Source organism: Panthera onca, chromosome F2, assembly GCF_046562875.1.
Source record: "Panthera onca isolate mPanOnc1 chromosome F2, mPanOnc1 haplotype 2, whole genome shotgun sequence".
Taxonomy (NCBI): domain Eukaryota; kingdom Metazoa; phylum Chordata; class Mammalia; order Carnivora; family Felidae; genus Panthera; species Panthera onca.
The window spans coordinates 30,833,381-30,847,024 of NC_138356.1; the positions used below are offsets into that span (position 1 = coordinate 30,833,381).

General features: G+C 35.9%; 2 long non-coding RNA genes across 9 annotated transcripts in view; one reads left to right on the forward strand and one right to left on the reverse strand.

The window, feature by feature from the left end:
- LOC132664239 (uncharacterized) overlaps positions 1-13,644 on the forward strand; it is a 307,601-nt gene that overhangs the window by 202,482 nt on the left and 91,475 nt on the right. The gene's annotated exons all lie outside the window — the stretch shown is intronic.
- Positions 6,843-10,440, reverse strand: LOC145713451 (uncharacterized). 2 transcript variants are annotated; one of them, XR_014136526.1, is made up of 3 exons: positions 10,352-10,440; positions 9,453-9,525; positions 6,843-7,406 (listed from the first exon to the last, which is right to left on the reverse strand). It is a non-coding gene; the product is annotated as an uncharacterized LOC145713451 (long non-coding RNA). The 2 variants fall into 2 exon arrangements; XR_014136525.1 differs by having other exon boundaries at positions 9,368-9,525.

Consider the following 13,644-nt stretch of genomic DNA (forward strand, 5'->3'; position numbering starts at 1 on the left):
TATTTTCTTTTAATCTGGGGATGAGGCTCTTTACTATCCTTAGATCGGGGAATACTCAATGGTTTTTTTCATCTTATTCATTTGTATGTTCAATCTTATTCATTTATATATATTTTTTGCAGTCTCAGATTGCTGTTAGGAGAGTTTGCAGAAATTTCTACCACATTCTTGAAAAATTCTTCTCATGACATACTGAAATAATTTTCAAGAAAGATTTAATTACAGATGCAGTGTAAAACATATATCCTGGTTATCAGTTGCTTTTCCTTTAGTTTTACATATATTCTGTACATTTGAACAGTTAATTTGCATCTTTTAACGAAAGAAAGATACATGTTTTGTGGCAAAGCCACATAAATTAGAGAAGGATCTCAAATAATAATTATAAATTTTGTATGCACACAACTGAAATGTGTTGTCTTGAGAAAACATCTTAGAGCTGGAGAAGATGGTTTTAACCTCTTAACCCTAGAAAGGAGGAAACTGATGCTAGAAAGTGTAAAATGTAAGTGACTTGTATGGGTTTATCTGGTTTGGTATGGTAGACCCAGAACTAGAATTCCACTATTATGTTTTATAGTCAGAATCCACTAAGTATTTCATTTTTTAACAGAGAGAATAGAGGATATATATACACACAGATATGTATGTATATATGTATATGTATATATAGTATATATGTATGTATAATTAATATATATGTTATATTATATAATATATAATTATGTATATATATACATACATAAAATTTAGACTTAAACTGGATCCCATAAACTCTGTGGTTTAATGAAAGGGAAATATATTAAACTGTTGGGTTTCTGGGATTCAGTTTAAACCCAAATTATAATGTATAAGGTAAACTATAGTAGTATGTTTATTTGTGGTTCAGAGTTTATTTTCTTTAATCAGGGCATGTAATTTTGGCATGCTGAGATTAATAAATGTTAATTGTTAGGGTAAGTAGTAGATAAAATGTGTAGTCACTATACTATTTTCTCACATTTGTGTATGTTTGAAAATTTCCATAGTTAAAAAAAAAAAAGAACATGCTGTAGTTCACAAGGTTAAACTGTCAGAAGCAAAGCAAATTTCGTGGAGTTTGAAAATTTGAAATTATCAAAAGGATATTAATCTTTGATGTTATCATGTGATTTTCTTTGATATCCTTTTTAAAAATTTTTTGTGGGTGTGTGTTATGCATGTCACTTAGTCAAAGGCATAATGTCAAGAGATCTTTAATATAAACACAGTAAAATTCTGGGCATTTACATCAGGTGATGGAGAAGGAACATGGAATGAATTAAAATAAGGGAAAGCTAGGGTAAGAACCAATTCATTATGTAAGATATATGCAGCTCTAGATAATTGCAGATATACATAGGTACAGTTATTTAAATGTTCTCTATTTTAAATAATTTTGTCCTTGTGTTTCTTTAAAAAAATTATGAAAACCTTGAGGAAATTGACAAATTTTATTTTTGCATTAAAAAAAATCTTTAATAGCCCTCAAGAAGTACAAAAAGATTGAGATCATTCCATGCATATTTTCAGACCACAACTCTATGAAACTTGAAATCAGTGACAAGAAAAAATTTGCAAAGACCACAAATACATGAAGGTTAAAGAATATCCTACTAAAGAATGAATGGGTTAACCAGGAAATTGAAGAAGAAATAAAACAAAAAAATACATGGAAGCAAATGAAAATGAAACCACAGCAGTGCAAAATCTTTGGGAATCAGCAAAGCCAGTCCTAAGAGGGAAGTGTATTGCAATACAGACCTACTTCAAGAAGCAATAAAAGTCTCAAATATGCAACCTAACTTTACACCTATAGAAGCTAGAAAAGGATCCACAAATAAAGCCTAAAGCCATCAGAAGGAAAATAATGAAGATTAGGGCAGTACTAAATGATACAGAAACAAAGCAAACAAAAAACAATATTACAATTTTTTTAGATTCTATATTGTTTATTTCTGCTCCGATCTTTATTATTTCTCTTCTTCTGTTGGGTTTGGGGTGTCTTTGCTGTTCTGCTTTCCTTTAGGTGTGCCGTTAAATTTTGTATTTGGGATTTTTCTTGTTTCTTGAGGTAGGCCTGGATTGCAATATATTTTCCTCTCAGGACTGCCTTCACTGCATCCCAAAATTTTTGGATTGTTGTGTTTTCATTTTCATTTGTTTCCATATATTTTTTAATTTCTTCTCTAATTGCCTGGTTGACCCATTCATTCTTTAGTAGGGTGTTCTTTAACCTCCATGCTTTTTGGAGGTCTTCCAGACTTTTTCCTGTGGTTGATTTCAAGTTTCATAGCATTGTGGTCTGAAAGTAGGCATGGTATGATTTCAATTCTTGTATACTTATGAAGGGCCGTTTTGTGACCCAGTATGCGATCTATCTTGGAGAATGTTCCATGTCCACTTGAGAAGAAAGTATATTCTGTTACTTTGGGATGCAGAGTTCTAAATATATCTAACAAGTCCATCTGATCCAATGTATCATTCAGGGCCCTTGTTTCTTTATTAATCCTGTGTCTAGATGATCTATCCATTGTTGTAAGTGGAGTATTAAAATCCCCTGCAATTACCACATTCTTATCAATAAGGTTGCTTATGTTTGTGATTGTTTTATATATTTGGGGGCTCCTGTATTCGGCGCATAGACATTTATAATTGTTAGCTCTTCCTGATGGATAGACCCTGTAATTATTATATAATGCCCTTCTTCATCTCTTGTTACAGCCTTTAATTTAAAGTCTAGTTTGCCTGATATAAGTATGGCTACTCTAGCTTTCTTTTGAGTTCCAGTAGCATGCTAGGTAGTTCTCCATGCCCTCACTTTCAATCTGAAGGTGTCCTCAGGTCTAAAATGAGTTTCTCGTAGACAGCAAATAGATGGGTCTTGTTTTTTTTTTTTTTAATCCATTCTGATACCCTATGTCTTTTGGTTGGAGCATTTAGTCCATTTACATTCAGTGTTATTATTGAAATATATGGGTTTAGAGTCGTTATGTCTGTAGGTTTCATGCTTGTAGTGATGTCTCTGGTACTTTGTGGTCCTTGCAACATTTCACTCACAGAATCCCCCTTAGTATTTCTTGTAGGGCTGGTTTAATGGTGATGAATTCCTTCAGTTTTTGTTTGTTTGGGGAAACCTTTATCTCTCCTTCTATTCTGAATGACAGACTTGCTGGATAAAGGATTCTCGGCTGCATATTTTTTCTGTTCATCACATTGAAGATTTCCTGCCAATCCTTTCTGGCCTGCCAAGTTTCAGTAGATAGGTCTGCTACTATTCTTATGTGTCTACCTTTGTAAGTTAGAGTGTGTTTATCCCTAGCTGCTTTCAGAATTTTCTCTTTATCCTTGTATTTTGCCAGTTTCACTATGCTATGTTGTGCAGAAGATCGATTCAAGTTACATCTGAAGGGGGTTCTCTGTGCCTTTTGGATTTCAATGACTTTTTCCTTCCCCAGATCAGGGAAGTTCTCAGCTATGATTTGTTCAAGTACACCTTCAGCCCCTTTCTCTCTCTTTTCTTCTTCTGGAATTCCTATGATATGGATATTGTTCCGTTTGACTGCATCACTTAGTTCTCTAATTCTCCCTTCATACTCCTGTATTTTTTTTATCTCTTTTTCTCAGATTTCCTCTTTTTCCATAATTTTATCTTCTAATTCACCTATTCTCTCCCCTGCCTCTTCAATCCATGCTAAGGCCACCTCCATTGTATTTTGCACCTCATTTGTAGCATTTTTTAGTTCCTCATGACTATTTCTTAGTTCCTTGATCTCTGTAGCAATAGATTCTCTGCTGTCCTCTATGCTTTTTTCAAGCCCAGAGATTAATTTTATGACTATTATTTTAAATTCATTTTCTGTTACATTGCTTAAATAGTTTTTGATCAATTTGTTAGCTGTCACTACTTCCTAGAGTTTCTTTTGAGGAGAATTCTTCCGTTTTGTCATTGTGGCTTGTCCCTGTGTTAGCTCCAAACTGCAGGGCACTTCCCCTGTGCTGTCCAGAGTAACTTGTGTTGTTGGGCGTGGCCGCAGTCAGACCCGATGTCAGCCCCCAGCCCACTGCTGGGGCCACAGTCAGACTGGTGTGCACCTTATATTCCCCTCTGCCAGGGGCAGGACTCACTGTAGAATGGTGTGGCCCCTGTCTGGGCTACTTGTACACTGCCAGGCTTGTGGTGCTGCTTCGATAGGATCTGGCCAAGGGCGTCAAAAAACAATATTATAGATGAACAAAACTAAGAGCTGGTCCTCTGAAAGAATTAATAAAATTGATAAACCTCTAGCAGACATCAGAAAGAAGAGAGAAAGGACCCAAATCAATAAAATCACAAATGAAAGAGGAGAGATCACAACCAACATCATGGAAATACAAATAAAATTCATATAATATGAAAAATTGTATGCCAACAAACAGGCAATAAGGAGGAAATGGACAAATTCTTAGAAACATGCAAACTACCAAAACTGTAACATGAAGAAACAGAAAATTTGAACAGGCCCATAATCAGCAAATAAATTAAATCAGTAATCTAAAATCTCCCAACAAACAAAAGTCCAAAGAAAGATGGCTTCCAAGGGGAATTCTGCCAGACATTTAAAGAAGAGTTAGTACCTATTCTTCTCAAACCATTCCAAAACAAATAGAAGGAAAACTTCCAAATGCATTCTATGAGGCTAGCATTACCTTGATTCCAAAAATCAAAGACCCCACTAAAAAGGAGAATTACAGGCCAATATCCCAATGAACATGATGCAAAAATTTTCAACAAGATACTAGCAAATCAAATCCAATAGTACATTAAAAGAATTATTCATTGTGGTCCTAGGCTGCAGGGTTGGTTCAATATTTGCAAATCAATCAACATGATACATTACATTAATAAAAGAAAGGATGAGAAGTATATGATCCTCTCAATAGATGCAGAAAAAGTATTTGACAAAATACAGCATCCATTCTTTATAAAAACCCTCAGCAAAGTAGGGATAGATGGATATCTCAACATCAAAAAGGCCATATATGAAAGACCCACAGCTAATATCATCCTCAATGGGGAAAAACTGAGAACTTTTCCTCTATGGTCAGGAACAAGACAAGGATGTTCACTTTCATCATTACTATTTAATATAGTACTGGAAATCTTAGCCTCAGCAATCAAACAACAAAAAGAAATAAAAGGCATACACATCAGCAATGAAGAAGTCAAATACTTTCACTGTTTGCAGATGACATGATACTTTGTAGAAAACTCAAAAGACTTCACCAAAAAATTGCTAGAACTAATACATGAATTCAGCAAAGTCGCAGGATATAAAATCAATGTACAGAAATCTGTTTCTGTATTTCTATACACCAATAATAAAGCAAAAGAAAGAGGAATCAAGGACTCAATCCCATTTACAATTGCAGCAAAAACCATGAGATGCCTAGTAATAAACCTTACCAAAGAGGTAAAAGATCTGTATTCTGAAAATATAGAAAACTTGTGAGGGAGTTTGAAGAGGACACAAAGAAATGGGAAAACATTCCATGCTCATGGAATTGTTAAAATGTCTATATGACCCAAAGCAATCTACATATTTAATGTAATCCCTGTCAAAATACCACCAGTACTTTTCACAGAGCTATAACAAACAATCCTTAAAGTTTTATGGAACCACATAAGTAAGACTCCAGATTGCCAAAGCAATACTGAAAAAGAAAAGAAAAGATGGAGGCATCACGATTCCAGACTTCAAGCTATACTACAAGCTATAGTCATCAAAGATAGTATGGTACTTGCATAAAAACAGACACATAGATCAATGGAACATAATAGAAAACCCATAAATGGGTTGCCAACCAATCTTCAGTATAGCAACAAAGAATATCCAATGGAAAAAAGTCTTCAAAAAATGACGCTGGGAAAACTGGGCAGCAACATGCAGAAGAATGCAACTGGAGCACTTCCTTACACAATACACAAAAATAAATTCAGAGTGGATGAAAGACTTAAATGTGAGACAAAAAACCATCAAACTCCTAGAGGAGAACATAGGCAGCAACTCTTCATCTTGACCGGAGCCTCATCTTACTAGAAATGTCTCCAGAGGCAAGGGAAACAAAAGCAAACATGAACTATTGGGACTTCATCAAGATAAAATCTTCTGCACAGAAAAGGAGTCAGTCAACAAAACTAAAAGGCAGCCTATGGAATGGGAGAAGATATTTGCAAATGACATATCTGGTAAAGGGTTAGTATCCAATATATATAAAGAACTTACAACATTGAACACCCAAAAAACAAATCATCTAGTTAAGAAATGGTCAGAAGACATTAGTAGACCTTTTTCTAAAGAAGACATCCAGATGGCTAACAGACACATAAAAAGATGCTCAACATCACTCATCATCAGGGAAATTTAAATCAAAACCATGATGAGATACCACTTCACATCTGTCAGAATGGCTAAAATAACACAAGAAACAACTGATTGGTGAGAATGCAGAGAAAAGGAAACTCTCTTACACTGTCGGTGAGAGTGCAAACTGATGCAACACTCTGGAAAATACTATGCAGGTTCCTCAAAAAGTTAAAAATAGAACTACCCTATAATCCAATCCAGCAATTGGCATTACTAGGTATTGACCCAAAGGATACAAAAATACAGATTTGAGAGGTTATGTGCACCCAGATGTTTATAGCAGCACTATCACCAATAGCCAAACTATGGAGAGAGCCAAATGTCCATCAACTGATGAATGGATAAAGAAGGTGGTGTGTGTGTGTGTGGGGGGGGGGGGGGGGTGGGTGTACACACACACACACACAATGGAATATTACTCAACCATCAAAAAAAAATGAAATGTTGCCTTTTGCAACAACATGGATGGACCTAGAGGGTATTTTTCCAAGCGAAATGAATCAGTCTGAGAAAGAGAAACACCATATGATTTCACTCATATGTGGAATTTAAGAAACAAAACAGATTAACATATGGGAAGGGGGGAAAAGAAAAGAAAGGAGAATGGGAAACAAACCATGAGAGACTCTTAAAGATAGAGAACAAACTGAGGGTTGATGGAAGGAGGTGGCAGGGAGATGAGCTAGATGGGTGATGAATATTAGGAACACACTTGTTATGATGAGTGCTGGGTGTTGTATGTAAGTGATGAATCAGTGAATTCTATTCCTGACAGTGCAATATTGCACTGTCTGTTAACTAACTAGAATTTAAATAAAAAATTTGAAAAGAAAAAAGTCTTTAATATTTATTAAGATTATAAATTTAGGGGCACCTGAGTGGTTCAGTTGGTTAAGCTCTGGAATCTTGATCTTAGCTTAGGTCTTGATCTCCAGGTCATGAGTTCATGCCCCATGTTGGGCTCCATGCTGGGTGTGGATTCTACTTAAAAAAAAAAAAAAAAGATTATAAATTTAAGGGTAGTTAAATTACACTTCTGCAAATTTAAGGGAAATTAATGGAATAATGGAAGAGTGCACTGCAATTGCAATTTAATGGTATCATTATTAATGGTCTGTTTTTCTTCAACTAGATGTGTCTAGGGTAGTAGATCGTTGTGCAGATATGATTTTTGTATTTGCTAACAAGTGAATGATGACAGCCAACTAAAACTGGTCCTTTCTTTTGGTGATTCTTTAACATTGTGTTCTAGCTCATTGCACTATCAGAGTCAAGCAGAATTTTTCATCTCATCCTCCAGCTGTCAACTTCTAGTCTTTTAAAATGAAACCCCAGTTAAAAAAGAAAGAAAGAAAGAAAGAAAGAAAGAAACAAACAAACAAACAAACAAACAAACAAACCTCAGTGGTAATCCTATTTTCACTAGAATGAGAGACAAGCAGTTTCAGGTTACAATTATATTTTCTCCCACAATGAAAGAATGAGTCAGTAAAGTGCCTGTGTTTTGCCCCATATCCTTGACAAAAATTCTGGACTTTATATCTGCCACTAATGGGAATTACTGATTATCTCTCTTCCTAGCCATAACGTTCAGTGCCATTTTTCTATATAGATTTGTCATGGGAGAGGTTTTGGCCTATACCTTTATTTCATGAGACATATTTTTAAAATCCAGTAACAATAATTAGAATCATGTCTTCTCATGAAAGGTTCTTTCACAATATAGTGGGTCTCAAAATAAGGTTCTTTTGATCTATGTCACAGAAGGTAGTTCTTAATGACCTTCTGATTTGGTCTTTCTTCAAAGTCCTGGAATTATAGCTGTGTTGTTTATTTCTACATGTATATAAGACAAGACCTTGACTTTCAATGATATTTTTAATTTTAGTCCAAGTTCTCTAACAATTTACTCTTTAAATGCAATGAAATGTAACCATATTTTCACATTATATTTCAAACTGCTACCAGATCATTTAAAATATATATGGAAGATTTTGTTGAAAGCTTCAGTATTTTATAATACTAACAAGTATTTCACTCTTTCAGAAAGAGGCTATCTAGGAATGTGTCTTTCATGTGCTTTCTTTCTGTAGGCTCTTGTCAAAAAAGATGATCTTCTGTGTCCCAAGTTATATGAGCACATTTACTCTTCAGTTCAAAACAGTAGCAGCTCATTTTTTCTCTACCAAAAATTCCTTACTGGCTCTTAATTTGGATATCCATTGACTGTATCATTGGTCCTTTTTTGTTTTCCCTTATGTAGTAGGCCTTCAATTCTGACATCTTTGTTGCATTTTGTTTTAAATCTATCTTTGCTTTTTAATTCCAAAGTCTTTTTTGTCTTTGGTTAGTTTCCCTAGAGCAGGATTTAGAGCTACCTAGGACTAGTGTCTCCCTCCACATGAAGCTTCAGGACACAGACAAAAGCAACAGTCAGAGGAAAGCGTGAGGATTTGTTGGCCAAATATGTCCATCTTTGAATCTTATTTTTGCTCAAGAAGGTTGTTGAGAGGAGTAAATTTAGTAATATACACAAAAATTCTGGCACAATGTTAGTGTTCAAAAAATATTATTTCCTATCTATTTCTGGCCACCATTTCTTCTGAACCATTTTATTATATGTATTTTTGGTTTAAAATTTTTTTTATTTTACATTTATTTATTTTTGATAGAGACAGAGCACAAGTGGGGGAGAGGCGGAGAGAGAAGGAGACACAGAATCCAAAGCAGGCTCTAGTCTCCGAGCTGTCAGCACAGAGCCCGATGCAGGGCTCGAACTCACAAACCACAAGATCATGACCTGAGCCAAAGTTGGATGCTTAACCAACTGAGCCACCCAGGTGCCCCTGTATTTTTGGTTTTAATTAGCAAGTAAAGTATTTAGCAGAATGTCTGTCATATACCATCATGTGACAAATATTAGTCATTATTAAAATTATTACCCTTATATTTCCATCTCAATTTTTCCTTACTCCATTTCTCGTGAAGTTCTTTATACTTTCAAAAGCAAATATATTTATTGTTCACCTCTAAATATATGCTGAGAAAATTCTTGTCTAGGAATTGGCTTGTTTGATGTAATTCTCAAGAGACTAAGTACCTAAAGGTGAAAAGAGGGGGAAAAAGGGTAAGTGGGAGCAAAACCACAGCTTCAAATAACAAGGGAAAGTTGGAATGGAAGAAAATGAAGCTATATTTGTCTTATTGGGATAGTATTTAAAAAATACAATTTTTCAAAAGCAAACGCACACAATAATGAATTGTTATGATATTGATATTTTTAGACTCACCATTTGGCCTTTTGACTGGTCCATTGTATTAATAGTGCATACTGGTGTTTGACCAATTTAACAGTAATTGAATGTGACATGATGCATGAAATCTGCTGTGTGATTACCATCAAGACACGATTTTATTTCATGAATGATGAAGTTTTTTGAAATGGGAACTTCACATTTCACCTTGAGATAAAATGTGTAGTCATGTTTCACTACAGGTAACTAGATGTATTGTTCAAATACATTTTACAGAAAAGGAATAAATCATGGCCACTTGTGTGTTCATTAAATTATATGAAGTTAACATATGGGTACTTTCTTTGAAAATACATCTTCTTTGATATCAGTATCTTCTTGAATAGCTGCCCTAAGCAATACTAGTTATAATAAATTTTTATATCTTCTTATCAATGGTGGCTGTTCCCTTCTCTAATTTTTTTTTCTATATGACCTGTTGTCACAGAATGGCTTCCAGCATTTGATTCCAGTTTACTATAAAATCCTCTCCTTACCTTTAATACAACTTGTAGCAACAGCTGGGTTGTATTAAAAATGAAAGCAGATATACAAAGTGCCTTACTGACCCTTCTACATGTTTTTAATATTCATTGAGTTTACTGTATATGAATGCTGTGTGAGTGCTCTCACCTGGAGGGATCTCATTCTCTCCAAGGGCTATAATTACAAAGTGCAAATTTTTCCAAAGACTTCTGGATCTATACTACCAACTTAGGTCTTTTAACTGAATTCCATGTCTGCATTCTAAACTGCCTACTGTTCCTTGCTATAGACAGTTAAACAACAATTATGAAGAGTTCAACTCATTAATTTTCCTCCACACAAACCTTAATGAAAGGCATCACCACCCATACGGTTGCTTATTTTCTGAAAAAACTGGGTATCAGCCAAATTCTTCCTTCTCCATAAACAGACCCTGCATCCAGCCAATCACTGCATCTTCTCAAACCTACCTCCTGAACTGAATCCAGTTTGTTCTCTTCAGCTCTGTAGCCCTCCCACCTTTTAGGCCATCAGCATCATTTACCCACCGTATGGCAGAAGCGTCCTATTTTGTTAGCCTGTTTCTTGCATAGATGCAAATGCAGACACAGAGTTACTTGTAGGTCACCCCTGTGCCAAAAACATGCGAATGGCTCCTCGCCACCCTAAAATTAAAGTTTAAGCTCCTTAACTTGGTTCACATCTTCCTTCTTTTAAGATCTTGTTACTCCAGCTGTTTACTCCAGCCTCATCTCTCAGTTCTTCCCAGCATTTCCTGCTGCAGTTCCCCCGAACCACTTCCTGTTTCTGGAATGGATTACTCACTGTCCTGCTTCTGAGATTTTGCCCTGCCATTTTCTGTGCCTGAGACACTTCTTTCCTTAGTCCATCTTTATTATTCACCCTTTGTATTGGTTAGGGTTCTCTACAGAGAAACAGAATCAATAGGATACATATGGTATAAATTTCAGTCTGAGTCCAAGTCCGAAAGCAAGAGAAAACCAATGTCCAGCTGAAAGACAGGCAGAAAGAGTGAATGAACTCTCCTTTACTCTGCTTGTTTGTTCTGTTCAGGGCTTCAAAGGATTAGGTGAGGCCCACTCACACTGGGAAGAGCACATGGCTTCATTCAGTCTGTGAATTCAAATGTTAAGCTCATCCTGAAGTACCTTCCCAGACACACCCAAAATAACGTTTAACCAAACATATGAGCTCTCTGTAGCCCAGTCAGGTTGACAAACAATTAATCATCACACCCTTCTGGTCTCATTCTAGATACCCTTTTGTCAAGAAAAATTCCAGCCCCCCAACCCCTCAAATCCTGATGAGTTTCTATTCTTACTTTCTTATCTGCTTCTATAACTTGTCTTCCTCCCTTGTGGCACCTACCACACTCTGTCATCGTTACCTGCTTACTTATGTCTCATATAAGACTCCTAATCTCGCTAATCTTTACCTCTATAATTCCTACTTTAGGAGTTAGGAATTACACTTTGGTACTTAGGAGGTGTTCAATGAATATTCACTGAATGCATGAGCTATTCTATTAACCTTTAACTTGAATTCTTGCTAACATTAAAACAATATAATTATTTTAGCTTGGTCACTTATATAAAACTAACATTTACTCCTGGCCAATCATGGCTGAATATATATGTAACAACATTCAACATTCTGGTTTCATTAACTTTCCTCTGGGATTTATACACTAAATCCACTCAATCTGTGGTTTAGATATTTTATGCTGATTAAAACTGTGGCTACCTTGTTAGAATTCTCTTTGTTGCTCACCACCAGGGAAAAGGGCATTCAGTTTAGCTGTTTTGAATTATAAAGTAGCATAGGAAAGGAGCATAGGCTTTGGAATAAAACAAAGTCCAGGTTAGACTCGTGCTGATTGCCTTCATTCTGTCTTAATTATTGAGTTCTGTATACTAAGCATCTAGAAAAGTACATAGCCCAAAAGTAGGTTCTAAAAATTGATAGATGAGGCAACTTTGATAAAACTACAAAAATTATTTTAGTCATGGTGTTGTCAGGTGAACTAGTGAGATGCCAGGTCATGGGGCCTCAACCCAGCCCCTCTGAAAGTTGTCGCCGAAAGTTTTTGGTTTTGTCACGAGAAAGAATTCAAGGACAGACACACAACATAGGACCGACACAAGTGGGAAAAGTTTATTAAAGCAAAAGTACACTCTCAAGATAGGAGACTTGGAGAGCTTAACAGAGAAAGAGAGAGGGAGAGAGGGAGAGAGAGAGAGGTAGAGCTGCCTGTCCTGGAGGTTGGGTTTTTATCTTTCATTGACAGTTGTTAACTAAGAGGCAGAATATTTATTACCTGGGCTAGGGATGCAGAATTTGCACTTTTTGTTTTTACTTTTACTTTTCTATTTGTATTTCTTAAAAATGGATTTATTTAAATTCAAGTTAGTTAACAAACAGTGTAGTATTGGTTTCAGGAGTAGAACCCAGTGATTCATCACTTACATATAACACCCAGTGCTCATCCCAAGTGCCCTCCTTAGTCCCCATCGCCCAGTTAGCACATCCCCCGACTGTCCTCCCTCCATCAACCCTCAGTTTATTCTCTGTATTTAAGAGTCTCTTATGGTTTGCCTCCTTTTGTGTTTTTATCTTTTTTTCCTTCCCTTCCCCTAATGTTCATCTGTTGTGTTTCTTACATTCCACATATGAGTGAAATCATATGATATTTGTCTTCCTCTCTGACTGATTTCACTTGGCAAAATACCCTCTAGTTCCATCCACATTGTTGCAAATGGCTTTGTGAGGGGTTTCCTGCCATGGCGCCTGGATGTTGGGCCTGTCTGGTTTGATCCTGCTTCTTGTGGAGTGCTGCCAGGACAGGCCTCTGATTTACCCAGTGGCTGACCATGACCTCCTCCTTGCTGGCCTCCAGATATCCTGTTAGAACCTAACTAACTGCCTACTCTAACGATAGGCTTCTCATTTAGTAAGTGATAGTAACTGTATTGGCTTCAGAAAGATTTTTAAGACTATAACTCAATTGATGTACTCAAATTGAGTACAGAGTAGATGCAAAATGAAAATCTCTTGTATTTCTTATTTACATAGCATCAGAAAATGTGCAAATATGTTTGTAAGTGCAAAATATTTGTTTCATCCTGCAGGCCCCAACCGTGCCCTTTTTCCCTTTATTTCTAAGCACTTAATATGCACCAGGCATTCTCCTAAGTGTTTTGCATACATCATTTAATTTCATTTTACTAAAGTATTTGTCTCCTTAATTGACAAGGAAAATCTCATTTCATAGAGATTGAACAATTTGCCCAAGTTTACACAGCTATGGGATTGCAAAGATGCAAAGTATTGCATCTGGGTTTATCTGATACCAAAATCCAATGGTCATAACTATTCAGTTTTAAAGCAAAATAAAGTCTTCAGGGCATGTGGGTGGCTCA